The sequence below is a fragment of the Taudactylus pleione genome, unplaced genomic scaffold (genome assembly GCF_031769625.1).
Source record: "Taudactylus pleione unplaced genomic scaffold, aTauple2 ptg000550l, whole genome shotgun sequence".
Taxonomy (NCBI): domain Eukaryota; kingdom Metazoa; phylum Chordata; class Amphibia; order Anura; family Myobatrachidae; genus Taudactylus; species Taudactylus pleione.
The window spans coordinates 2,682,501-2,703,348 of record NW_028284952.1 but is presented as its reverse complement, the minus strand read 5'-3'; the positions used below and the strand labels follow the sequence as shown (position 1 = coordinate 2,703,348).

General features: G+C 37.5%; 2 non-coding genes and 68 pseudogenes across 2 annotated transcripts; all 70 read right to left on the bottom strand.

Moving 5' to 3' along the window:
* Window positions 1-268: 268 nt before the first annotated feature.
* On the bottom strand, window positions 269-387 carry LOC148493445 (5S ribosomal RNA; annotated as a pseudogene).
* Window positions 388-503: 116 nt separating this feature from the next.
* Window positions 504-622, bottom strand: LOC148493444 (5S ribosomal RNA; annotated as a pseudogene).
* Window positions 623-738: 116 nt separating this feature from the next.
* Window positions 739-857, bottom strand: LOC148493443 (5S ribosomal RNA; annotated as a pseudogene).
* A 350-nt stretch (window positions 858-1,207) lies between these two features.
* LOC148493442 (5S ribosomal RNA) lies at window positions 1,208-1,326 on the bottom strand (annotated as a pseudogene).
* Window positions 1,327-1,676: 350 nt separating this feature from the next.
* On the bottom strand, window positions 1,677-1,795 carry LOC148493441 (5S ribosomal RNA; annotated as a pseudogene).
* Window positions 1,796-1,911: 116 nt separating this feature from the next.
* On the bottom strand, window positions 1,912-2,030 carry LOC148493440 (5S ribosomal RNA; annotated as a pseudogene).
* Window positions 2,031-2,381: 351 nt separating this feature from the next.
* Window positions 2,382-2,500, bottom strand: LOC148493439 (5S ribosomal RNA). The gene has a single exon (XR_015871145.1). It is a non-coding gene; the product is annotated as a 5S ribosomal RNA (ribosomal RNA).
* A 116-nt stretch (window positions 2,501-2,616) lies between these two features.
* LOC148493438 (5S ribosomal RNA) lies at window positions 2,617-2,735 on the bottom strand (annotated as a pseudogene).
* Window positions 2,736-2,851: 116 nt separating this feature from the next.
* LOC148493437 (5S ribosomal RNA) lies at window positions 2,852-2,970 on the bottom strand (annotated as a pseudogene).
* A 116-nt stretch (window positions 2,971-3,086) lies between these two features.
* Window positions 3,087-3,205, bottom strand: LOC148493436 (5S ribosomal RNA; annotated as a pseudogene).
* A 115-nt stretch (window positions 3,206-3,320) lies between these two features.
* LOC148493435 (5S ribosomal RNA) lies at window positions 3,321-3,439 on the bottom strand (annotated as a pseudogene).
* Window positions 3,440-3,557: 118 nt separating this feature from the next.
* Window positions 3,558-3,676, bottom strand: LOC148493434 (5S ribosomal RNA; annotated as a pseudogene).
* A 585-nt stretch (window positions 3,677-4,261) lies between these two features.
* On the bottom strand, window positions 4,262-4,380 carry LOC148493433 (5S ribosomal RNA; annotated as a pseudogene).
* Window positions 4,381-4,496: 116 nt separating this feature from the next.
* Window positions 4,497-4,615, bottom strand: LOC148493432 (5S ribosomal RNA; annotated as a pseudogene).
* Window positions 4,616-4,966: 351 nt separating this feature from the next.
* Window positions 4,967-5,085, bottom strand: LOC148493431 (5S ribosomal RNA; annotated as a pseudogene).
* A 116-nt stretch (window positions 5,086-5,201) lies between these two features.
* LOC148493430 (5S ribosomal RNA) lies at window positions 5,202-5,320 on the bottom strand (annotated as a pseudogene).
* Window positions 5,321-5,436: 116 nt separating this feature from the next.
* Window positions 5,437-5,555, bottom strand: LOC148493429 (5S ribosomal RNA; annotated as a pseudogene).
* A 115-nt stretch (window positions 5,556-5,670) lies between these two features.
* On the bottom strand, window positions 5,671-5,789 carry LOC148493428 (5S ribosomal RNA; annotated as a pseudogene).
* A 116-nt stretch (window positions 5,790-5,905) lies between these two features.
* Window positions 5,906-6,024, bottom strand: LOC148493427 (5S ribosomal RNA; annotated as a pseudogene).
* A 116-nt stretch (window positions 6,025-6,140) lies between these two features.
* LOC148493426 (5S ribosomal RNA) lies at window positions 6,141-6,259 on the bottom strand (annotated as a pseudogene).
* Window positions 6,260-6,375: 116 nt separating this feature from the next.
* On the bottom strand, window positions 6,376-6,494 carry LOC148493425 (5S ribosomal RNA; annotated as a pseudogene).
* A 351-nt stretch (window positions 6,495-6,845) lies between these two features.
* On the bottom strand, window positions 6,846-6,964 carry LOC148493424 (5S ribosomal RNA; annotated as a pseudogene).
* A 116-nt stretch (window positions 6,965-7,080) lies between these two features.
* LOC148493423 (5S ribosomal RNA) lies at window positions 7,081-7,199 on the bottom strand (annotated as a pseudogene).
* Window positions 7,200-7,315: 116 nt separating this feature from the next.
* Window positions 7,316-7,434, bottom strand: LOC148493422 (5S ribosomal RNA; annotated as a pseudogene).
* Window positions 7,435-7,549: 115 nt separating this feature from the next.
* On the bottom strand, window positions 7,550-7,668 carry LOC148493421 (5S ribosomal RNA; annotated as a pseudogene).
* A 351-nt stretch (window positions 7,669-8,019) lies between these two features.
* LOC148493420 (5S ribosomal RNA) lies at window positions 8,020-8,138 on the bottom strand (annotated as a pseudogene).
* A 116-nt stretch (window positions 8,139-8,254) lies between these two features.
* LOC148493419 (5S ribosomal RNA) lies at window positions 8,255-8,373 on the bottom strand (annotated as a pseudogene).
* Window positions 8,374-8,724: 351 nt separating this feature from the next.
* Window positions 8,725-8,843, bottom strand: LOC148493418 (5S ribosomal RNA; annotated as a pseudogene).
* Window positions 8,844-8,959: 116 nt separating this feature from the next.
* Window positions 8,960-9,078, bottom strand: LOC148493417 (5S ribosomal RNA; annotated as a pseudogene).
* A 116-nt stretch (window positions 9,079-9,194) lies between these two features.
* Window positions 9,195-9,313, bottom strand: LOC148493416 (5S ribosomal RNA; annotated as a pseudogene).
* A 115-nt stretch (window positions 9,314-9,428) lies between these two features.
* LOC148493415 (5S ribosomal RNA) lies at window positions 9,429-9,547 on the bottom strand (annotated as a pseudogene).
* Window positions 9,548-9,898: 351 nt separating this feature from the next.
* LOC148493414 (5S ribosomal RNA) lies at window positions 9,899-10,017 on the bottom strand (annotated as a pseudogene).
* Window positions 10,018-10,133: 116 nt separating this feature from the next.
* On the bottom strand, window positions 10,134-10,252 carry LOC148493413 (5S ribosomal RNA; annotated as a pseudogene).
* Window positions 10,253-10,603: 351 nt separating this feature from the next.
* Window positions 10,604-10,722, bottom strand: LOC148493412 (5S ribosomal RNA; annotated as a pseudogene).
* A 116-nt stretch (window positions 10,723-10,838) lies between these two features.
* Window positions 10,839-10,957, bottom strand: LOC148493411 (5S ribosomal RNA; annotated as a pseudogene).
* A 115-nt stretch (window positions 10,958-11,072) lies between these two features.
* LOC148493410 (5S ribosomal RNA) lies at window positions 11,073-11,191 on the bottom strand (annotated as a pseudogene).
* Window positions 11,192-11,307: 116 nt separating this feature from the next.
* On the bottom strand, window positions 11,308-11,426 carry LOC148493409 (5S ribosomal RNA; annotated as a pseudogene).
* A 116-nt stretch (window positions 11,427-11,542) lies between these two features.
* On the bottom strand, window positions 11,543-11,661 carry LOC148493408 (5S ribosomal RNA; annotated as a pseudogene).
* A 116-nt stretch (window positions 11,662-11,777) lies between these two features.
* LOC148493407 (5S ribosomal RNA) lies at window positions 11,778-11,896 on the bottom strand (annotated as a pseudogene).
* Window positions 11,897-12,247: 351 nt separating this feature from the next.
* Window positions 12,248-12,366, bottom strand: LOC148493406 (5S ribosomal RNA; annotated as a pseudogene).
* Window positions 12,367-12,482: 116 nt separating this feature from the next.
* LOC148493405 (5S ribosomal RNA) lies at window positions 12,483-12,601 on the bottom strand (annotated as a pseudogene).
* A 115-nt stretch (window positions 12,602-12,716) lies between these two features.
* Window positions 12,717-12,835, bottom strand: LOC148493404 (5S ribosomal RNA; annotated as a pseudogene).
* A 116-nt stretch (window positions 12,836-12,951) lies between these two features.
* On the bottom strand, window positions 12,952-13,070 carry LOC148493403 (5S ribosomal RNA; annotated as a pseudogene).
* Window positions 13,071-13,186: 116 nt separating this feature from the next.
* LOC148493402 (5S ribosomal RNA) lies at window positions 13,187-13,305 on the bottom strand (annotated as a pseudogene).
* A 116-nt stretch (window positions 13,306-13,421) lies between these two features.
* Window positions 13,422-13,540, bottom strand: LOC148493401 (5S ribosomal RNA; annotated as a pseudogene).
* A 350-nt stretch (window positions 13,541-13,890) lies between these two features.
* On the bottom strand, window positions 13,891-14,009 carry LOC148493400 (5S ribosomal RNA; annotated as a pseudogene).
* Window positions 14,010-14,360: 351 nt separating this feature from the next.
* LOC148493399 (5S ribosomal RNA) lies at window positions 14,361-14,479 on the bottom strand (annotated as a pseudogene).
* A 115-nt stretch (window positions 14,480-14,594) lies between these two features.
* LOC148493398 (5S ribosomal RNA) lies at window positions 14,595-14,713 on the bottom strand (annotated as a pseudogene).
* A 116-nt stretch (window positions 14,714-14,829) lies between these two features.
* LOC148493397 (5S ribosomal RNA) lies at window positions 14,830-14,948 on the bottom strand (annotated as a pseudogene).
* A 116-nt stretch (window positions 14,949-15,064) lies between these two features.
* On the bottom strand, window positions 15,065-15,183 carry LOC148493396 (5S ribosomal RNA; annotated as a pseudogene).
* Window positions 15,184-15,299: 116 nt separating this feature from the next.
* LOC148493395 (5S ribosomal RNA) lies at window positions 15,300-15,418 on the bottom strand (annotated as a pseudogene).
* Window positions 15,419-15,769: 351 nt separating this feature from the next.
* On the bottom strand, window positions 15,770-15,888 carry LOC148493394 (5S ribosomal RNA; annotated as a pseudogene).
* A 116-nt stretch (window positions 15,889-16,004) lies between these two features.
* On the bottom strand, window positions 16,005-16,123 carry LOC148493393 (5S ribosomal RNA; annotated as a pseudogene).
* A 116-nt stretch (window positions 16,124-16,239) lies between these two features.
* LOC148493392 (5S ribosomal RNA) lies at window positions 16,240-16,358 on the bottom strand (annotated as a pseudogene).
* Window positions 16,359-16,474: 116 nt separating this feature from the next.
* Window positions 16,475-16,593, bottom strand: LOC148493391 (5S ribosomal RNA; annotated as a pseudogene).
* Window positions 16,594-16,709: 116 nt separating this feature from the next.
* LOC148493390 (5S ribosomal RNA) lies at window positions 16,710-16,828 on the bottom strand (annotated as a pseudogene).
* A 116-nt stretch (window positions 16,829-16,944) lies between these two features.
* Window positions 16,945-17,063, bottom strand: LOC148493389 (5S ribosomal RNA; annotated as a pseudogene).
* A 351-nt stretch (window positions 17,064-17,414) lies between these two features.
* Window positions 17,415-17,533, bottom strand: LOC148493388 (5S ribosomal RNA; annotated as a pseudogene).
* Window positions 17,534-17,649: 116 nt separating this feature from the next.
* LOC148493387 (5S ribosomal RNA) lies at window positions 17,650-17,768 on the bottom strand (annotated as a pseudogene).
* A 115-nt stretch (window positions 17,769-17,883) lies between these two features.
* Window positions 17,884-18,002, bottom strand: LOC148493386 (5S ribosomal RNA; annotated as a pseudogene).
* A 116-nt stretch (window positions 18,003-18,118) lies between these two features.
* LOC148493385 (5S ribosomal RNA) lies at window positions 18,119-18,237 on the bottom strand (annotated as a pseudogene).
* Window positions 18,238-18,588: 351 nt separating this feature from the next.
* On the bottom strand, window positions 18,589-18,707 carry LOC148493384 (5S ribosomal RNA; annotated as a pseudogene).
* Window positions 18,708-18,823: 116 nt separating this feature from the next.
* On the bottom strand, window positions 18,824-18,942 carry LOC148493383 (5S ribosomal RNA; annotated as a pseudogene).
* A 116-nt stretch (window positions 18,943-19,058) lies between these two features.
* Window positions 19,059-19,177, bottom strand: LOC148493382 (5S ribosomal RNA; annotated as a pseudogene).
* A 115-nt stretch (window positions 19,178-19,292) lies between these two features.
* Window positions 19,293-19,411, bottom strand: LOC148493381 (5S ribosomal RNA). Its single transcript, XR_015871504.1, has one exon. It is a non-coding gene; the product is annotated as a 5S ribosomal RNA (ribosomal RNA).
* Window positions 19,412-19,526: 115 nt separating this feature from the next.
* On the bottom strand, window positions 19,527-19,645 carry LOC148493380 (5S ribosomal RNA; annotated as a pseudogene).
* Window positions 19,646-19,761: 116 nt separating this feature from the next.
* LOC148493379 (5S ribosomal RNA) lies at window positions 19,762-19,880 on the bottom strand (annotated as a pseudogene).
* A 116-nt stretch (window positions 19,881-19,996) lies between these two features.
* Window positions 19,997-20,115, bottom strand: LOC148493378 (5S ribosomal RNA; annotated as a pseudogene).
* A 115-nt stretch (window positions 20,116-20,230) lies between these two features.
* On the bottom strand, window positions 20,231-20,349 carry LOC148493377 (5S ribosomal RNA; annotated as a pseudogene).
* A 115-nt stretch (window positions 20,350-20,464) lies between these two features.
* Window positions 20,465-20,583, bottom strand: LOC148493376 (5S ribosomal RNA; annotated as a pseudogene).
* Between the last annotated feature and the right edge of the window lie 265 nt (window positions 20,584-20,848).

The window sequence follows — 20,848 nt, the reverse complement described above, 5'->3', positions numbered from 1 at the left end:
GTAATAGAAAAGAATGTTTTGGCTGTATAAAATTTGCTACAGCAACTGGTATTCCCAGGTGGTCTCCCATCCAAGTACAAACCAGGCCCAACACAACAAGGCTTACAAGATCAGACGAGATTGGGCATGTCCAGTGTGGTTTGGCTGTAGGTGCTCAAAAGCATTAAATTTAGACCTCTATTACTTCTTAACTCAAGTAAATTCATTGATAAGTTGAAAAAATTAAATGTAAAATGTAATAGAAAAGAATGATATGGCAGTATAAAATTACCTACAGCACCTGGTATTCCCAGGGGGTCTCCCATCCAAGTACTAACCAGGCCCAACACTGCATAGCTTCCAAGATCAGACGAGATTGGGCATGTCCAGTGTGGTTTGACTGCAGGTGCTCAAAAACATTAACATTAGACCTCTTTTACTTCTTAACTCAAGTAAATTTATTGAAAAGTTGAAAAAATGTAATGTAAAATGTAATAGAAAAGAATGTTATGGCTATATAAAATTACCTACAGCACCTGGTATTCCCAGGTGGTCTTCCGTCCAAGTACTAACCAGGCCCAACACTGCATAGCTTCCAAGATAAGATGAGATTGGGTATGTCCAGTGTGGTTTGGCTGTAGGCGCTCAAAAACATTAACTTTAGACCTCTTTTACTTCTTAACTCAAGTAAATTCATTGATAAGTTGAAAAAATTAAAAGTAAAATGTAATAGAAAAGAATGTTATGGCTGCATAAAATTACCTACAGCACCTGGCATGCCCAGGTAGTCTCCCATCCAAGTACTAACCAGGCCCAACACTGCATAGCTTCCAAGATCAGACGAGATTGGGCATGTCCAGTGTGGTTTGGCTGTAGGTGCTCAAAAACATTAACTTTAGACCTCTTTTACTTCTTAACTCAAGTAAATTCAATGATTAGTTGAAAAATGAAATGTAAAATGTAATAGAAAAGAATGTTATGGCAGTATAAAATTTCCTCTTGCACCTGGTATTCCCAGGTGTTCTCCGATCCAAGTACTAACCAGGCCCAACACTGCATAGCTTCCAATATCAGACGAGATTGGGCATGTCCAGTGTGGTTTGGATGTAGGTGCTCAAAAACATTAACTTTAGACCTCTTTTACTTCTTAACTCAAGTAAATTCATTGATAAGTTGAAAAAATTAAATGTAAAATGTAATAGAAAATAACGTTAAGGCAGTATAAAATTACCTACAGCACCTGGGATTCCTAGGTGGTCTCCCATCCAAGTACTAACCAGGCCCACCACTGCATAGCTTCCAAGATCAGATGAGATTGGGCATGTCCAGTGTGGTTTGGCTGTAGTGGCTCAAAAACATTAACTTTAGACCTCTTTTACTTCTTAACTCAAGTAAATTCAATGATAAGTTGAAAAATGAAATGTAAAATGTAATGGAAAAGAATGTTATGGCAGTATAAAATTACCTCTTGCACCTGGTATTCCCAGGTGTTCTCCCATCAATGTACTAACCAGGCCCAACACTGCATAGCTTCCAATATCACACGAGATTGGGCATGTCCAGTGTGGTTTGGCTGTAGGTGCTCAAGAACATTAACTTTAGACCTCTGTTACTTCTTAACTCAAGTAAATTCATTGATAAGTTGAAAAAATTAAATGTAAAATGTAATAGAAAATAATGTTATGGCAGTATAAAATTACCTACAGCTCCTGGTATTCCCAGGTGGTCTCCCATCCAAGTACAAACCAGGCCCAACACTGCATAGCTTAAAAGATCAGACGAGATTGGGCATGTCCAGTGTGGTTTGGCTGTAGGTGCTCAAAAGCATTAAATGTAGACCTCTATTACTTCTTAACTCAAGTAAATTCATTGATAAGTTGAAAAAATTAAATGTAAAATGTAATAGAAAAGAATGTTATGGCTATATAAAATTACCTACAGCACCTGGTATTCCCAGGTGGTCTCCCGTCCAAGTACTAACCAGGCCCAACACTGCATAGCTTCCAAGATCAAACGAGACTGGGCATGTCCAGTGTGGTTTGGCTGTAGGTGCTCAAAAACATTAACTTTAGACCTCTTTTACTTCTTAACTCAAGTAAATTCATTGATAAGTTGAAAAAATTAAATGTAAAATGTAATAGAAAAGAATGTTTTGGCTGTATAAAATTTCCAACAGGTACTGGTATTCCCAGGTGGTCTCCCATCCAAGTACAAACCAGGCCCAACAGAGCAAAGCTTACAAGATCAGACAAGATTGGGCATGTCCAGTGTGGTTTGGCTGTAGGTGCTCAAAAGCATTCAATTTAGACCTCTATTACTTCTTAACTCAAGTAAATTCATTGATAAGTTGAAAAAATTAAATGTAAAATGTAATAGAAAAGAATGTTATGGCAGTATAAAATTACCTACAGCACCTGGTATTCCCAGGGGGTCTCCCATCCAAGTACTAACCAGGCCCAACACTGCATAGCTTCCAAGATCAGACGAGATTGGGCATGTCCAGTGTGGTTTGACTGTAGGTGCTCAAAAACATTAACTTTAGACCTCTTTTACTTCTTAACTCAAGTAAATTCATTGATAAGTTGAAAAAATGTAATGTAAAATGTAATAGAAAAGAATGTTATGGCTATATAAAATTACCTACAGCACCTGGTATTCCCAGGTGGTCTCCTGTCCAAGTACTAACCAGGCTCAACACTGCATAGCTTCCAAGATCAGACGAGATTGGGCATGTCCAGTGTGCTTTGGCTGTAGGTGTTCAAAAGCATTAAATTTAGACCTCTATTACTTCTTAACTCAAGTAAACTCATTGATAAGTTGAAAAAATTAAATGTAAAATGTAATAGAAAAGAATGTTATGGCAGTATAAAATTACCTACAGCACCTGGTATTCCCAGGTGGTCTCCCATCCAAGTACTAACCAGGCCCAACACTGCATAGCTTCCAAGATCAGCTGAGATTGGGCATGTCCTCTGTGGTTTGACTGTAGGTGCTCAAAAACATTAACTTTAGACCTCTTTTACTTCTTAACTCAAGTAAATTCATTAATAAGTTGAAAAAATTAAAAGTAAAATGTAATAGAAAAGAATGTTATGGCTGCATAAAATTACCTACAGCACCTGGTATTCCCAGGAGGTCTCCCATCCAAGTACTAACCAGGCCCAACACTGCATAGCTTCCAAGATCAAACAAGATTGGGCATGTCCAGTGTGGCTTGGCTGTAGGTGCTCAAAAACATTAACTTTAGACCTCTTTTACTTCTTAACTCAAGTTAATTCAAAGATAAGTTGAAAAAAGAAATGTAAAATGTAATAGAAAAGAATGTTTTGCCAGTATAAAATTACCTACAGCTCCTGGTATTTCCAGGTGGTCTCCCATCCAAGTACTAACCTGGCCCAACACTGTATAGCTTCCAAGATCAGACAAGATTGGGCATGTCCAGTGTGGTTTGGCTGTAGGTGCTCAAAAACATTAACTTTAGACCTCTTTTACTTCTTAACTCAAGTAAATTCAATGATAAGTTGAAAAATGAAATGTAAAATGTAATAGAAAAGAATTTTTTTTTGCCAGTATAAAATTTGCTACAGCACCTGGTATTCCCAGGTGGTCTTCCGTCCAAGTACTAACCATGCCCAACACTGCATAGCTTCCAAGATAAGATGAGATTGGGTATGTCCAGTGTGGTTTGGCTGTAGGTGCTCAAAAACATTAACTTTAGACCTCTTTTACTTCTTAACTCAAGTAAATTCAATGATTAGTTGAAAAATGAAATGTAAAATGTAATAGAAAAGATTGTTATGGCAGTATAAAATTACCTCTTGCACCTGGTATTCCCAGGTGTTCTCCCATCCAAGTACTAACCAGGCCCAACTCTGCATAGCTTCCAATATCAGACGAGATTGGGCATGTCCAGTGTGGTTTGGCTGTAGGTGCTCAAAAACATTAACTTTAGACCTCTACTACTTCTTAACTCAAGTAAATTCATTGATAAGTTGAAAAAATTAAATGTAAAATGTAATAGAAAAGAATGTTTTGGCTGTATAAAATTTCCTACAGCACCTGCAATTCCCAGGTGGTCTCCCATCCAAGTACAAACCAGGCCCAACACTGCATAGCTTATAAGATCAGACGAGATAGGGCATGTCCAGTGTGGTTTGGCAGTAGGTGCTCAAAAGCATTAAATTTAGACCTCTATTACTTCTTAACTCAAGTAAATTCATTGATAAGTTGAAAAAATGAAATGTAAAATTTAATAGAAAAGAATGTTTTGGCAGTATAAAATTACCTACAGCTCCTGGTATTCCCAGGTTTTCTCCCATCCAAGTACTAACCAGGCCCAACACTGCATAGCTTCCAAGATCAGACGAGATTGGGCATGTCCAGTGTGGTTTGGCTGTAGGTGCCCAAAACCATTAACTTTAGACCTCTATTACTTCTTAACTCAAGTGAATTCATTGATAAGTTGAAAAAATTAAATGTAAAATGTAATAGAAAAGAATGTTATGGCAGTATAAAATTACCTACAGCACCTGGTATTCCCAGGTGGTCTCCCATCCAAGTACTAACCAGGCCCAACACTGCTTAGCTTCCAAAATCAAACAAGATTGGACATGTCCAGTGTGGTTTGGCAGTAGGTGCTCAAAAACATTAACTTTAGACCTCTTTTACTTCTTAACTCAAGTAAATTCATTGATAAGTTGAAAAAATTAAATGTAAAATGTAATAGAAAAGAATGTTTTGGCTGTATAAAATTTCCTACAGCAACTGGTATTCCCAGGTGGTCTCCCATCCAAGTACAAACCAGGCCCAACACAGCAAGGCTTACAAGATCAGACGAGATTGGGCATGTCCAGTGTGGTTTGGCTGTAGGTGCTCAAAAGCATTAAATTTAGACCTCTATTACTTCTTAACTCAAGTAAATTCATTGATAAGTTGAAAAAATTAAATGTAAAATGTAATAGAAAAGAATGTTATGGCAGTATAAAATTACCTACAGCACCTGGTATTCCCAGGGGGTCTCCCATCCAAGTACTAACTAGGCCCAACACTGCATAGCTTCCAAGATCAGACGAGATTGGGCATGTCCAGTGTGGTTTGACTGTAGGTGCTCAAAAACATTAACTTCAGACCTCTTTTACTTCTTAACTCAAGTAAATTCATTGATAAGTTGAAAAAATTTAATGTAAAATGTAATAGAAAAGAATGTTATGGCTATATAAAATTACCTACAGCACCTGGTATTCCCAGGTGGTCTTCCGTCCAAGTACTAACCAGGCCCAACACTGCATAGCTTCCAAGATAAGATGAGAATGGGTATGTCCAGTGTGGTTTGGCTGTAGGTGCTCAAAAACATTAACTATAGACCTCTTTTACTTCTTAACTCAAGTAAATTCATTGATAAGTTGAAAAGATTAAAAGTAAAATGTAATAGAAAAGAATGTTATGGCTGCATAAAATTACCTACAGCACCTGGCATGCCCAGGTAGTCTCCCATCCAAGTACTAACCAGGCCCAACACTGCATAGCTTCCAAGATCAGATGAGATTGGGCATGTCCAGTGTGGTTTGGCTGTAGGTGCTCAAAAACATTAACTTTAGACCTCTTTTACTTCTTAACTCAAGTAAATTCAATGATTAGTTGAAAAATGAAATGTAAAATGTAATAGAAAAGAATGTTATGGCAGTATAAAATTACCTCTTGCACCTGGTATTCCCAGGTGTTCTCCCATCCAAGTACTAACCAGGCCCAACACTGCATAGCTTCCAATATCAGACGAGATTGGGCATGTCCAGTGTGGTTTGGCTGTAGGTGCTCAAATACATTAACTTTAGACCTCTATTACTTCTTAACTCAAGTAAATTCATTGATAAGTTGAAAAAATTAAATGTAAAATGTAATAGAAAAGAATGTTTTGGCTGTATAAAATTTCCTACAGCACCTGCAATTCCCAGGTGGTCTCCCATCCAAGTACAAACCAGGCCCAACACTGCATAGCTTATAAGATCAGACGAGATTGGGCATGTCCAGTGTGGTTTGGCTGTAGGTGCTCCAAAGCATTAAATTTAGACCTCTATTACTTCTTAACTCAAGTAAATTCATTGATAAGTTGAAAAAATGAAATGTAAAATTTAATAGAAAAGAATGTTTTGGCAGTATAAAATTACCTACAGCTCCTGGTATTCCCAGGTTTTCTCCCATCCAAGTACTAACCAGGCCCAACACTGCATAGCTTCCAAGATCAGACGAGATTGGGCATGTCCAGTGTGGTTTGGCTGTAGGTGCCCAAAACCATTAACTTTAGACCTCTATTACTTCTTAACTCAAGTGAATTCATTGATAAGTTGAAAAAATTAAATGTAAAATGTAATAGAAAAGAATGTTATGGCAGTATAAAATTACCTACAGCACCTGGTATTCCCAGGTGGTCTCCCATCCAAGTACTAACCAGGCCCAACACTGCTTAGCTTCCAAAATCAAACAAGATTGGACATGTCCAGTGTGGTTTGGCAGTAGGTGCTCAAAAACATTAACTTTAGACCTCTTTTACTTCTTAACTCAAGTAAATTCATTGATAAGTTGAAAAAATTAAATGTAAAATGTAATAGAAAAGAATGTTTTGGCTGTATAAAATTTCCTACAGCAACTGGTATTCCCAGGTGGTCTCCCATCCAAGTACAAACCAGGCCCAACACAGCAAGGCTTACAAGATCAGACGAGATTGGGCATGTCCAGTGTGGTTTGGCTGTAGGTGCTCAAAAGCATTAAATTTAGACCTCTATTACTTCTTAACTCAAGTAAATTCATTGATAAGTTGAAAAAATTAAATGTAAAATGTAATAGAAAAGAATGTTATGGCAGTATAAAATTACCTACAGCACCTGGTATTCCCAGGGGGTCTCCCATCCAAGTACTAACTAGGCCCAACACTGCATAGCTTCCAAGATCAGACGAGATTGGGCATGTCCAGTGTGGTTTGACTGTAGGTGCTCAAAAACATTAACTTCAGACCTCTTTTACTTCTTAACTCAAGTAAATTCATTGATAAGTTGAAAAAATTTAATGTAAAATGTAATAGAAAAGAATGTTATGGCTATATAAAATTACCTACAGCACCTGGTATTCCCAGGTGGTCTTCCGTCCAAGTACTAACCAGGCCCAACACTGCATAGCTTCCAAGATAAGATGAGAATGGGTATGTCCAGTGTGGTTTGGCTGTAGGTGCTCAAAAACATTAACTATAGACCTCTTTTACTTCTTAACTCAAGTAAATTCATTGATAAGTTGAAAAGATTAAAAGTAAAATGTAATAGAAAAGAATGTTATGGCTGCATAAAATTACCTACAGCACCTGGCATGCCCAGGTAGTCTCCCATCCAAGTACTAACCAGACCAAACACTGCATAGCTTCCAAGATCAGATGAGATTGGGCATGTCCAGTGTGGTTTGGCTGTAGGTGCTCAAAAACATTAACTTTAGACCTCTTTTACTTCTTAACTCAAGTAAATTCAATGATTAGTTGAAAAATGAAATGTAAAATGTAATAGAAAAGAATGTTATGGCAGTATAAAATTACCTCTTGCACCTGGTATTCCCAGGTGTTCTCCCATCCAAGTACTAACCAGGCCCAACACTGCATAGCTTCCAATATCAGACGAGATTGGGCATGTCCAGTGTGGTTTGGCTGTAGGTGCTCAAATACATTAACTTTAGACCTCTATTACTTCTTAACTCAAGTAAATTCATTGATAAGTTGAAAAAATTAAATGTAAAATGTAATAGAAAAGAATGTTTTGGCTGTATAAAATTTCCTACAGCACCTGCAATTCCCAGGTGGTCTCCCATCGAAGTACAAACCAGGCCCAACACTGCATAGCTTATAATATCAGACGAGATAGGGCATGTCCAGTATGGTTTGGCTGTAGGTGCTCAAAAGCATTAAATTTAGACCTCTATTACTTCTTAACTCAAGTAAATTCATTGATAAGTTGAAAAAATGAAATGTAAAATTTAATAGAAAAGAATGTTTTGGCAGTATAAAATTACCTACAGCTCCTGGTATTCCCAGGTTTTCTCCCATCCAAGTACTAACCAGGCCCAACACTGCATAGCTTCCAAGATCAGACGAGATTGGGCATGTCCAGTGTGGTTTGGCTGTAGGTGCCCAAAACCATTAACTTTAGACCTCTATTACTTCTTAACTCAAGTGAATTCATTGATAAGTTGAAAAAATTAAATGTAAAATGTAATAGAAAAGAATGTTATGGCAGTATAAAATTACCTACAGCACCTGGTATTCCCAGGTGGTCTCCCATCCAAGTACTAACCAGGCCCAACACTGCTTAGCTTCCAAAATCAAACAAGATTGGACATGTCCAGTGTGGTTTGGCAGTAGGTGCTCAAAAACATTAACTTTAGACCTCTTTTACTTCTTAACTCAAGTAAATTCATTGATAAGTTGAAAAAATTAAATGTAAAATGTAATAGAAAAGAATGTTTTGGCTGTATAAAATTTCCTACAGCAACTGGTATTCCCAGGTGGTCTCCCATCCAAGTACAAACCAGGCCCAACACAGCAAGGCTTACAAGATCAGACGAGATTGGGCATGTCCAGTGTGGTTTGGCTGTAGGTGCTCAAAAGCATTAAATTTAGACCTCTATTACTTCTTAACTCATGTAAATTCATTGATAAGTTGAAAAAATTAAATGTAAAATGTAATAGAAAAGAATGTTATGGCAGTATAAAATTACCTACAGCACCTGGTATTCCCAGGGGGTCTCCCATCCAAGTACTAACTAGGCCCAACACTGCATAGCTTCCAAGATCAGACGAGATTGGGCATGTCCAGTGTGGTTTGACTGTAGGTGCTCAAAAACATTAACTTCAGACCTCTTTTACTTCTTAACTCAAGTAAATTCATTGATAAGTTGAAAAAATTTAATGTAAAATGTAATAGAAAAGAATGTTATGGCTATATAAAATTACCTACAGCACCTGGTATTCCCAGGTGGTCTTCCGTCCAAGTACTAACCAGGCCCAACACTGCATAGCTTCCAAGATAAGATGAGAATGGGTATGTCCAGTGTGGTTTGGCTGTAGGTGCTCAAAAACATTAACTATAGACCTCTTTTACTTCTTAACTCAAGTAAATTCATTGATAAGTTGAAAAGATTAAAAGTAAAATGTAATAGAAAAGAATGTTATGGCTGCATAAAATTACCTACAGCACCTGGCATGCCCAGGTAGTCTCCCATCCAAGTACTAACCAGACCCAACACTGCATAGCTTCCAAGATCAGATGAGATTGGGCATGTCCAGTGTGGTTTGGCTGTAGGTGCTCAAAAACATTAACTTTAGACCTCTTTTACTTCTTAACTCAAGTAAATTCAATGATTAGTTGAAAAATGAAATGTAAAATGTAATAGAAAAGAATGTTATGGCAGTATAAAATTACCTCTTGCACCTGGTATTCCCAGGTGTTCTCCCATCCAAGTACTAACCAGGCCCAACACTGCATAGCTTCCAATATCAGACGAGATTGGGCATGTCCAGTGTGGTTTGGCTGTAGGTGCTCAAATACATTAACTTTAGACCTCTATTACTTCTTAACTCAAGTAAATTCATTGATAAGTTGAAAAAATTAAATGTAAAATGTAATAGAAAAGAATGTTTTGGCTGTATAAAATTTCCTACAGCACCTGCAATTCCCAGGTGGTCTCCCATCGAAGTACAAACCAGGCCCAACACTGCATAGCTTATAAGATCAGACGAGATAGGGCATGTCCAGTATGGTTTGGCTGTAGGTGCTCAAAAGCATTAAATTTAGACCTCTATTACTTCTTAACTCAAGTAAATTCATTGATAAGTTGAAAAAATGAAATGTAAAATTTAATAGAAAAGAATGTTTTGGCAGTATAAAATTACCTACAGCTCCTGGTATTCCCAGGTTTTCTCCCATCCAAGTACTAACCAGGCCCAACACTGCATAGCTTCCAAGATCAGACGAGATTGGGCATGTCCAGTGTGGTTTGGCTGTAGGTGCCCAAAACCATTAACTTTAGACCTCTATTACTTCTTAACTCAAGTGAATTCATTGATAAGTTGAAAAAATTAAATGTAAAATGTAATAGAAAAGAATGTTATGGCAGTATAAAATTACCTACAGCACCTGGTATTCCCAGGTGGTCTCCCATCCAAGTACTAACCAGGCCCAACACTGCTTAGCTTCCAAAATCAAACAAGATTGGACATGTCCAGTGTGGTTTGGCAGTAGGTGCTCAAAAACATTAACTTTAGACCTCTTTTACTTCTTAACTCAAGTAAATTCATTGATAAGTTGAAAAAATTAAATGTAAAATGTAATAGAAAAGAATGTTTTGGCTGTATAAAATTTCCTACAGCAACTGGTATTCCCAGGTGGTCTCCCATCCAAGTACAAACCAGGCCCAACACAGCAAGGCTTACAAGATCAGACGAGATTGGGCATGTCCAGTGTGGTTTGGCTGTAGGTGCTCAAAAGCATTAAATTTAGACCTCTATTACTTCTTAACTCATGTAAATTCATTGATAAGTTGAAAAAATTAAATGTAAAATGTAATAGAAAAGAATGTTATGGCAGTATAAAATTACCTACAGCACCTGGTATTCCCAGGGGGTCTCCCATCCAAGTACTAACTAGGCCCAACACTGCATAGCTTCCAAGATCAGACGAGATTGGGCATGTCCAGTGTGGTTTGACTGTAGGTGCTCAAAAACATTAACTTCAGACCTCTTTTACTTCTTAACTCAAGTAAATTCATTGATAAGTTGAAAAAATTTAATGTAAAATGTAATAGAAAAGAATGTTATGGCTATATAAAATTACCTACAGCACCTGGTATTCCCAGGTGGTCTTCCGTCCAAGTACTAACCAGGCCCAACACTGCATAGCTTCCAAGATAAGATGAGATTGGGTATGTCCAGTGTGGTTTGGCTGTAGGTGCTCAAAAACATTAACTTTAGACCTCTTTTACTTTCTAACTCAAGTAAATTCAATGATTAGTTGAAAAATGAAATGTAAAATGTAATAGAAAAGAATGTTATGGCAGTATAAAATTACCTCTTGCACCTGGTATTCCCAGGTGTTCTCCCATCCAAGTACTAACCAGGCCCAACACTGCATAGCTTCCAATATCAGACGAGATTGGGCATGTCCAGTGTGGTTTGGCTGTAGGTGCTCAAAAACATTAACTTTAGACCTCTATTACTTCTTAACTCAAGTAAATTCATTGATAAGTTGAAAAAATTAAATGTAAAATGTAATAGAAAAGAATGTTTTGGCTGTATAAAATTTCCTACAGCACCTGCAATTCCCAGGTGGTCTCCCATCCAAGTACAAACCAGGCCCAACACTGCATAGCTTATAAGATCAGACGAGATTGGGCATGTCCAGTGTGGTTTGGCTGTAGGTGCTCAAAAGCATTAAATTTAGACCTCTATTACTTCTTAACTCAAGTAAATTCATTGATAAGTTGAAAAAATGAAATGTAAAATTTAATAGAAAAGAATGTTTTGGCAGTATAAAATTACCTACTGCTCCTGGTATTCCCAGGTGGTCTCCCATCCAAGTACTAACCAGGCCCAACACTGCATAGCTTCCAAGATCAGACGAGATTAGGCATGTCCAGTGTGGTTTGGCTGTAGGTGCCCAAAACCCTTAACTTTAGACCTCTATTACTTCTTAACTCAAGTGAATTCATTGATAAGTTGAAAAAATTAAATGTAAAATGTAATAGAAAAGAATGTTATGGCAGTATAAAATTACCTACAGCACCTGGTATTCCCAGGTGGTCTCCCATCCAAGTACTAACCAGGCCCAACACTGCTTAGCTTCCAAAATCAAACAAGATTGGGCATGTCCAGTGTGGTTTGGCAGTAGGTGCTCAAAAACATTAACTTTAGACCTCTTTTACTTCTTAACTCAAGTAAATTCATTGATAAGTTGAAAAAATTAAATGTAAAATGTAATAGAAAAGAATGTTTTGGCTGTATAAAATTTCCTACAGCAACTGGTATTCCCAGGTGGTCTCCCATCCAAGTACAAACCAGGCCCAACACAGCAAGGCTTACAAGATTAGACGAGATTGGGCATGTCCAGTGTGGTTTGGCTGTAGGTGCTCAAAAGCATTAAATTTAGACCTCTATTACTTCTTAACTCAAGTAAATTCATTGATAAGTTGAAAAAATTAAATGTAAAATGTAATAGAAAAGAATGTTCTGGCAGTATAAAATTACCTACAGCACCTGGTATTCCCAGTGGGTCTCCCATCCAAGTACTAACTAGGCCCAACACTGCATAGCTTCCAAGATCAGACGAGATTGGGCATGTCCAGTGTGGTTTGACTGTAGGTGCTCAAAAACATTAACTTTAGACCTCTTTTACTTCTTAACTCAAGTAAATTCATAGATAAGTTGAAAAAATTAAAAGTAAAATGTAATAGAAAAGAATGTTATGGCTGCATAAAATTACCTACAGCACCTGGCATGCCCAGGTAGTCTCCCATCCAAGTACTAACCAGGCCCAACACTGCATAGCTTCCAAGATCAGATGAGATTGGGCATGTCCAGTGTGGTTTGGCTGTAGGTGCTCAAAAACATTAACTTTAGACCTCTTTTACTTCTTAACTCAAGTAAATTCAATGATTAGTTGAAAAATGAAATGTAAAATGTAATAGAAAAGAATGTTATGGCAGTATAAAATTACCTCTTGCACCTGGTATTCCCAGGTGTTCTCCCATCCAAGTACTAACCAGGCCCAACACTGCATAGCTTCCAATATCAGACGAGATTGGGCATGTCCAGTGTGGTTTGGCTGTAGGTGCTCAAAAACATTAACTTTAGACCTCTATTACTTCTTAACTCAAGTAAATTCATTGATAAGTTGAAAAAATTAAATGTAAAATGTAATAGAAAATAATGTTATGGCAGTATAAAATTACCTACAGCTCCTGGTATTCCCAGGTGGTCTCCCATCCAAGTAATAACCAGGCCCAACACTGCATAGCTTCCAAGATCAGATGAGATTGGGCATGTCCAGTGTGGTTTGGCTGTAGGTGCTCAAAAACATTAACTTTAGACCTCTTTTACTTCTTAACTCAAGTAAATTCATTGATAAGTTGAAAAAATTAAATGTAAAATGTAATAGAAAAGAATGTTCTGGCTGTATAAAATTTCCTACAGCACCTGCAATTCCCAGGTGGTCTCCCATCCAAGTACAAACCAGGCCCAACACTGCATAGCTTATAAGATCAGACGAGATTGGGCATGACCAGTGTGGTTTGGCTGTAGGTGCTCAAAAGCATTAACTTTAGACCTCTATTACTTCTTAACTCAAGTAAATTCATTGATAAGTTGAAAAAATTAAATGTAAAATGTAGTAGAAAAGACTGTTATGGCAGTATAAAATTACCTACAGCACCTGGGATTCCTAGGTGGTCTCCCATCCACGTACTAACCAGGCCCACCACTGCATAGCTTCCAAGATCAGATGAGATTGGGCATGTCCAGTGTGGTTTGGCTGTAGGTGCTCAAAAACATTAACTTTAGACCTCTTTTACTTCTTAACTCAAGTAAATTCAATGATAAGTTGAAAAATGAAATGTAAAATGTAATGGAAAAGAATGTTATGGCAGTATAAAATTACCTCTTGCACCTGGTATTCCCAGATGTTCTCCCATCCATGTACTAACCAGGCCCAACACTGCATAGCTTCCAAGATCAGATGATATTGGGCACGTCCAGTGTGCTTTGGCTGTAGGTGCCCAAAACCATTAACTTTAGACGTCTATTACTTCTTATCTCAAGTAAATTCATTGATAAGTTGAAAAAATTAAATGTAAAATGTAATAGAAAAGAATGTTATGGCAGTATAAAATTACCTACAGCACCTGGTATTCCCAGGTGGTCTCCCTTCCAAGTACTAACCAGGCCCAACACTGCATAGCTTCCAAGATCAGATGAGATTGGGCATGTCCAGTGTGGTTTGGCTGTAGATGCTAAAAAGCATTAACTTTAGACCTCTATTACTTCTTAACTCAAGTAAATTCATTGATAAGTTGAAAAAATTAAATGTAAAATGTAATAGAAAAGAATGTTATATCAGTATAAAATGATGTACAGCACCTGGTATTCCCAGGTGTTCTCCCATCCAAGTTCTTACCAGGCCCAACACGGCATAGCGTCCAAGATCAGACGAGATTGGGCATGTCCAGTGTGGTTTGGCTGTAGGCGCTCAAAAACATTAATTTTAGACCTCTTTTACTTCTTATCTCAAGTAAATTCATTGATAAGTTGAAAAAATTAAATGTAAAATGTAATAGAAAAGATTGTTATGGCAGTATAAAATTACCTACAGCATCTGGTATTCCCCGGTGGTCTCCCATCCAAGTACTAACCAGGCCCAACACTGCATAGCTTCCAAGATCAGATGAGATTGTTATTGTCCAGTGTGCTTTGGCTGTAGGTGCTCAAAAACATTAACTTTAGACCCCTTTTACTTCTTAACCCAAGTAAATTCAATGATTATTTGAAAAATGAAATGTAAAATGTAATAGAAAAGAATGTTATGGCAGTATAAAATTATCTACAGCTCCTGGTATTCCCAGGTGGTCTCCCATCCAAGTACTAACCAGGCCCAACATTGCATAGTTTCCAAGATCAGATGAGATTGGGCAAGTCCAGCGTGGTTTGGCTGTAGGTGCTCAAAAACATTAACTTTAGACCTCTTTTACTTCTTAACTCAAGTAAATTCTTTGATAAGTTGAAAAAATTAAATGTAAAATGTAATAGAAAAGAATGTTTTGGCTGTCTAAAATTACCTACAGCACCTGGTATTCCCAGGTGGTTTCCCATCCAAGTACTAACCAGGCCCAACACTGCATAGTTTGCAAGATCAGACGAGATTGGGCATGTCCAGTGTGGTTTGGCTGTAGGTGCTGAAAAACATTAAATTTAGACCTCTATTACTTCTTAACTCAAGTAAATTCATTGATAAGTTGAAAAAATTAAATGTAAAATGTAATAGAAAAGAAAGTTATTGCAGTATAAAATTACCTACAGCACCTGGTATTCCCAGGTGGTCTCCCATCCAAGTACTAACCAGACCCAACATTGCATAGTTTCCAAGATCAGATGAGATTGGGCATGTCCTCTGTGGTTTGACTGTAGGTGCTCAAAAACATTAACTTTAGACCTCTTTTACTTCTTAACTCAAGTAAATTCATTGATAAGTTGAAAAAATTAAAAGTAAAATGTAATAGAAAAGAATGTTATGGCGGCATAAAATTACCTACAGCACCTGGCATTCCCAGGGAGTCTCCCATCCAAGTACTAACCAGGCCCAACACTACATAGCTTCCAAGATCAAACAAGATTGGGAATGTCCAGTGTGGTTTGGCTGTAGGTGCCCAAAACCATTAACTTTAGACCTCTATTACTTCTTAACTCAAGTGAATTCATTGATAAGTTGAAAAAATTAAATGTAAAATGTAATAGAAAAGAATGTTTTGGCTGTATAAAATTTCCAACAGGTACTGGTATTCCCAGATGGTCTCCCATCCAAGTACAAACCAGGCCCAACACAGCAAAGCTTACAAGATCAGACGAGATTGGGCATGTCCAGTGTGGTTTGGCTGTAGGTGCTCAAAAGCCTTAAATTTAGACCTCTATTACTTCTTAACTCAAGTAAATTCATTGATAAGTTGAAAAAATTAAATGTAAAATGTAATAGAAAAGAATGCTTTGGCTGTCTAAAATTACCTTCAGCACCTGGTATTCCCAGGTGGTTTCCCATCCAAGTACAAACCAGGCCCAACACTGCACAGCTTCCAAGATCAGACGAGATTGGGCATGTCCAGTGTGGTTTGACTGTAGGTGCTCAAAAACATTAACTTTAGACCTCCTTTACTTCTTAACTCAATTAAATTCATTGATAAGTTGAAAAAATGTAATGTAAAATGTAATAGAAAAGAATGTTATGGCTATATAAAATTACCTACAGCACCTGGTATTCCCAGGTGTTCTCCTGTCCAAGTACTAACCAGGCCCAACACTGCATAGCTTCCAAGATCAGATGAGATTGGGCATGTCCAGTGTGCTTTGGCTGTAGGTGCTCAAAAACATTAACTTTAGACCTCTTTTACTTCTTAACTCAAGTAAATTCATTGATAAGTTGAAAAAATTAAATGTAAATTGTAATAGAAAAGAATGTTTTGGCTGTATAAAATTACCTACAGGACCTGGTATTCCCAGGTGGTCTCCCACCCAAGTAGTAACCAGGCCAAACACCGCATTGCTTCCAAGATCAGACGAGATTGGGCATGTCCAGTGTGTTTTGGCTATAGGTGCTCAAAAACATTAACTTTAGACCTCTTTTACTTCTTAACTCAAGTAAATTCATTGATAAGTTGAAAAAATTAAAAGTAAAATGTAATAGAAAAGATTGTTATGGCTGTCTAAAATTACATACAGCACCTGGTATTCCCAGGTGGTCTCCCATCCAAGTACAAACCAGGCCCAGCACTGCATAGCTTCCAAGATCAGATGAGATTGGGCATGTCTAGTGTGGTTTGGCTGTAGGTGCTCAAAAGCATTAACTTTAGACCTCTTTTACTTCTTAACTCAAGTAAATTCATTGATAAGTTGAAAAAATTAAATGTAAAATGTAATAGAAAAGAATGTTATGGCAGTATAAAATTACCTACAGCACCTGCAATTCCCAGGTGGTCTACCATCAAAGTACTAACCAGGCCCAACACTGCATAGCTTCCAAGATCAGATGAGATTGGGCATGTCCTCTGTGGTTTGACTGTAGGTGCTCAAAAACATTAACTTTAGACCTCTTTTACTTCTTAACTCAAGTAAATTCATTGATAAGTTGAAAAAATTAAAAGTAAAATGTAATAGAAAAGATTGTTATGGCTGCATAAAATTACCTACAGCACCTGGCATGCCCAGATAGTCTCCCATCCAAGTACTAACCAGGCCCAACACTGCATAGCTTCCAAGATCAGACGAGATTGGGCATGTCCAGTGTGGTTTGGCTGTAGGTGCTCAAAAACATTAACTTTAGACCTCTTTTACTTCTTAACTCAAGTAAATTCATTGATAAGTTGAAAAAATTAAATGTAAAATGTAATAGAAAAGAATGTTTTGGCTGTATAAAATTTCCTACAGCACCTGCAATTCCAAGGTGGTCTCCCAACCAAGTACAAACCAGGCCCAACACTGCATAGCTTATAAGATCAGACGAGATTGGGCATGTCCAGTGTGGTTTTGCTGTAGGTGCTCAAAAGCATTAAATTTAGACCTCTATTACTTCTTAACTCAAGTAAATTCATTGATAAGTTGAAAAAATTAAATGTAAAATGTAATAGAAAAGAATGTTATGGCTATATAAAATTACCTACAGCACCTGGTATTCCCAGGTGGTCTCTCGTCCAAGTACTAACCAGGCCCAACACTGCATAGCTTCCAAGATCAAACGAGATTGGGCATGTCCAGTGTGGTTTGGCTGTAGGTGCTCAAAAGCATTAACTTTAGACCTCTATTACTTCTTAACTCAAGTAAATTCATTGATAAGTTGAAAAAATTAAATGTAAAATGTAATAGAATAGACTGTTATGGCAGTATAAAATTAACTACAGCACCTGGGATTCCTAGGTGGTCTCCCATCCAAGTACTAACCAGGCCCAACACTGCATAGCTTCCAAGATCAGACGAGAATGGGCATATCCAGTGTGGTTTGGCCGTAGGTGCTCAAAAACATTAACTTTAGACCTCTTTTACTTCTTAACTCAAGTAAATTCAATGATAAGTTGAAAAATGAAATGTAAAATGTAATAGAAAAGAATGTTATGGCTATATAAAATTACCTACAGAACCTGGTATTCCCAGGTGGTCTCCCGTCCAAGTACTAACCAGGCCCAACACTGCATAGCTTCCAAGATCAGACGAGATTGGGCATGTCCAGTGTGGTTTGGCTGTAAGTGCCCAAAACCATTAACTTTAGACCTCTATTACTTCTTAACTCAAGTGAATTCATTGATAAGTTGAAAAAATTAAATGTAAAATGTAATAGAAAAGAATGTTATGGTAGTATAAAATTACCTACAGCACCTGGTATTCCCAGGTGGTCTCCCATCCAAGTACTAACCAGGCCCAACACTGCATAGCTTCCAAAATCAAACAAGATTGGGCATGTCCAGTGTGGTTTGGCAGTAGGTGCTCAAAAACATTAACTTTAGACCTCTTTTACTTCTTAACTCAAGTAAATTCATTGATAAGTTGAAAAAATTAAATGTAAAATGTAATAGAAAAGAATGTTTTGGCTGTATAAAATTTCCTACAGCAACTGGTATTCTCAGGTGGTCTCCCATCCAAGTACAAACCATGCCCAACACAGCAAAGCTTACAAGATCAGACGAGATTGGGCATGTCCAGTGTGGTTTGGCTGTAGGTGCTCAAAAGCATTAAATTTAGACCTCTATTACTTCTTAACTCAATTAAATTCATTGAAAAGTTGAAAAAATTATATGTAAAATGTAATAGAAAAGAATGTTATGGCAGTATAAAATTACCTACAGCACCTGGTATTCCCAGGTGGTCTCCCATCCAAATACTAACCAGGCCCAACACTGCATAGCTTCCAAGATTAGACAAGATTGGGCATGTCCAGTGTGGTTTGACTGTAGGTGCTCAAAAACATTAACTTTAGACCTCTTTTACTTCTTAACTCAAGTAAATTCATTGATAAGTTGAAAAAATGTAATGTAAAATGTAAGAGAAAAGAATGTTATGGCTATATAAAATTACCTACAGCACCTGGTATTCCCATGTGGTCTCCCGTCCAAGTACTAACCAGGCCCAACACTGCATAGCTTCCAAGATCAGACGAGATTGGGCATGTCCAGTGTGGTTTGGCTGTAGGTGCTCAAAAGCATTAACTTTAGACCTCTATTACTTCTTAACTCAAGTAAATTCATTGATAAGTTGAAAAAATTAAATGTAAAATGTAGTAGAAAAGACTGTTATGGCAGTATAAAATTACCTACAGCACCTGGGATTCCTAGGTGGTCTCCCATCCAAGTACTAACCAGGCCCACCACTGCATAGCTTCCAAGATCAGACGAGATTGGGCATGTCCAGTGTGGTTTGGCTGTAGGTGCTCAAAAACATTAACTTTAGACCTCTTTTACTTCTTAACTCAAGTAAATTCAATGATAAGTTGAAAAATGAAATGTAAAATGTAATGGAAAAGAATGTTATGGCAGTATAAAATTACCTACAGCACCTGGTATTCCCAGGTGGTCTCCCATCCAAGTACTAACCAGGCCCAACACTGCATAGCTTCCAAGTTCAGACGAGATTGGGCATGTCCAGTGTGGTTTGGCTGTAGGTGCTCAAAAACATTAACTTTAGACCTCTTTTACTTCTTAACTCAAGTAAATTCAATGATTAGTTGAAAAATGAAATGTAAAATGTAATAGAAAAGAATGTTATGGCAGTATAAAATTACCTGCAGCACCAGGCATTCCCAGGTGGTCTCCCATCCAAGTACTAACCAGGCCCAACACTGCATAGCTTTCAAGATCAGACGAGATTGGGCATGTCCAGTGTGGTTTGACAGTAGGTGCCCAAAAACGTTAACTTTAGACCTCTTTTACTTCTTAACTCAAGTAAATTCATTGATAAGTTGAAAAAATTAAATGTAAAATGTAATAGAAAAGACAGTTATGGCACTATAAAAGTACCTACAGCACCTGGGATTCCTAGGTGGTCTCCCATCCAAGTACTAACCAGGCCCAACACTGCATAGCTTCCAAGATCAGACGAGATTGGGCATGTCCAGTGTGGTTTGGCTGTAGGTGCTCAAAAACATTAACTTTAGACCTCTATTACTTCTTAACACAAGTAAATTCATTGATAAGTTGAAAAAATTAAATGTAAAATGTAATAGAAAAGAATGTTATGGCTGCATAAAAATACCTACAGCACCTGGTATTCGCAGGTGGTCTCCCATCCAAGTACTAACCAGGCCCAACACTGCATAGCTTCCAAGATCAGACAAGATTGGGCATGTCCAGTGTGGTTTGCCTGTAAATGCTCAAAAACATTAACTTTAGACCTCTTTTACTTCTTAACTCAAGTAAATTCAATGATAAGTTGAAAAATGAAATGTAAAATGTAATCGAAAAGAATGTTATGGCAGTATAAAATTACCTACAGCTCCTGGTATTCCCAGGTGGTCTCCCATCGAAGTACTAACCAGGCCCAACACTGCATAGCTTCCCAGATCAGACGAGATTGGGCATGTCCAGTGTGGTTTGGCTGTAGGTGCCCAAAGCCTTAACTTTAGACCTCTATTACTTCTTAACTCAAGTAAATTCATTGATAAGCTGAAAAAATTAAATGTAAAATGTAATAGAAAAGAATGTTATGGCAGTATAAAATTACCTACAGCACCTGGTATTCCCAGGTGGTCTCCCATCAAAGTACTAACCAGGCCCAACACTACATAGCTTCCAAGATCAAACAAGATTGGGATTGTCCAGTGTGGTTTGGCTGTAGGTGCTCAAAAACATTAACTTTAGACCTCTTTTACTTCTTAACTCAAGTAAATTCATTGATAAGTTGAAAATATTAAATGTAAAATGTAATAGAAAAGAATGTTTTGGCTGTATAAAATTTCCAACAGGTACTGGTATTCCCAGGTGGTCTCCCATCCAAGTACAAACCAGGCCCAACACAGCAAAGCTTACAAGATCAGACGAGATTGGGCATGTCCAGTGTGGTTTGGCTGTAGGTGCTCAAAAGCATTAAATTTAGACCTCTATT